This window comes from Muscardinus avellanarius (assembly GCF_963383645.1).
Source record: "Muscardinus avellanarius genome assembly, chromosome: 2".
Lineage (NCBI taxonomy): Eukaryota > Metazoa > Chordata > Mammalia > Rodentia > Gliridae > Muscardinus > Muscardinus avellanarius.
Genome location: NC_137787.1, coordinates 148,304,967 through 148,306,896, shown reverse-complemented (window position 1 = coordinate 148,306,896; position 1,930 = coordinate 148,304,967).

The following is a 1,930-nucleotide window of genomic DNA, read 5'->3' as shown; positions in this document are numbered from 1 at the left end:
AGGCATACATGTACACAGCCCTCATTTAGCCATTCCCCAATTCCCACTCCATTCCCTCCCCCTTCCCTCCAGTGGCTTGAGATACCATCTGATACCATACCCATTATATCAGTGAGGTCAAGACTCTGCAGTGACCTTCATTTGTCAAATCCAACCTGAGCTTCTGGATTCTTACTTTACTTACATCTGGGATTATCAGATGTTAGTGATCCCCCTGCCCTGCCCTGCACTCAGTGACTTAAATGACAAACCTCTCTTTTGATCTTGTCTTGGGGGTTCTTAGTTGGATCTTCTTCCTTTGTATGACCTTTACAAGTTTCATGTTACCAAGGATTTGGCCCTTGGCCTTCTCCCATCTTTTTAGGCAATCTGATTACCTCTTCACTTTTAACCACCTATTTGTAGTATCTGCCCAGCATAAAATTCCCCAGATCTTTCTGCTAAGGCCCTTTAAACCCTCCCTGCTACGGCTGGTTGGTATGCACATTTCTTGAGTGTTCTTTAAACCCCTCCTCCTCTCTCCTGCTTCATCCCACAGCTGTCTTAGATGAGGCCTCCACCATCTCTGGTGTAAGAGAGCCGTGGCCCCGTACCTGACATGCCGTTGTCTGGGTTTGTCCCCTCCTCTGCCCTGTCCTTGGTTTTTCTTTCTAGTTAATGATTTTCACATTGCCTCCAGATGGCTCCCAGATCTTCCAGATCTAGGTTGAATGTTAGTAGTTGGGCTCCTGCCTCTTATCCTGGGACCCATACATGTACCTACTAAGTTGGTGGGTGGCTTCACTCAGGATGGGGCTCGGGGGCCTGGACCTGCTTCCTTCCAGGAGCACAGATTCCTCCTGGCTGTCCAAGAAAGACCAGTGGCCCAGGCCAGTGACTAGTTTTTCTGCTTCCTTTTACAAATGAGAGAGTCATACCTGGCTTCAGGAGGTAATCCTGACTCAGGTCCTCTGCCAAGTCTGGAAAGCTTTACTCCCTGTTACCAATGAAGCATCAATTTGGACATCTCTTCACTTTTGACTAGGAGATAAAGAGGCTCATGGCTTCAACTCTGTTACTATTGTGTAATTGTGTGTGCACGTGTTACTGGGAATTGAACCCAGGGATATTCTACCTCTAATCTATGGCCTCAACCCTATTTTATTTTTTATTTTAGGTTCTCACTAACTTGTTCAGGTGCTTGCTAAGTTGCTGAGGCTGTTGTGGAATCTGTGATCCTCCTGTCTTAGCCTCTCAAGTACTAGGATTACAGGTGTGCACCTCCATGCTCAGCTACTACTGTGCATTTTTATTCTATGGAAATAATGATCTGATTTTTCAGTGTGATATTGTTTTAGTCATGTACAAAAGTTCATATATCATTGCTGGGCTTACAATATAGTTGGGGAGCTCAGAAGCTGAGCTAACAGTGCCATGGGGTCTGGCAACATCTCTTCCAAATGAATCTTTTAGTTCCTGTGCCAGTCAAAAAGTAGGTGCTTTGCAGATTTTGGTGGTTTACTGCTACCTAGATGTGGGATTGCTGAAAACTTGGAGGCCCAAGGGTGAGAAAACAAAGTTGTCACAAAGTCAGGGAAAGCTCCGTATCTGCAGCCTTTCTTCTTTGACTAGGAGGCCCACCTCAGAAAGTCTTATTTCCTAGCAGAGTGTCAGGGTGTTAAAGTGTCTTGGCTACTAGAGGACTGATCTTCTTAGTGTAAGAAAGCACCCTCATCCAATTAGGGGTTCTTAGTGTCAGTAACTAAAGATGGTGTGTGGCCTTGGGAGCTGCTCTGGGGCTCAGCAGATGAGTTGGTACCCCCATATGTGGGTTCTGGGGCCAATGGGACAGAGTCTGTCTGCAGCAGGCTGGCTCAGTGGTTGAGACTGGAGTTTCGCTGATTTTGGTCAGGTGTGTGGAAAACTAATCTCACATAATTCATAGAGGTGA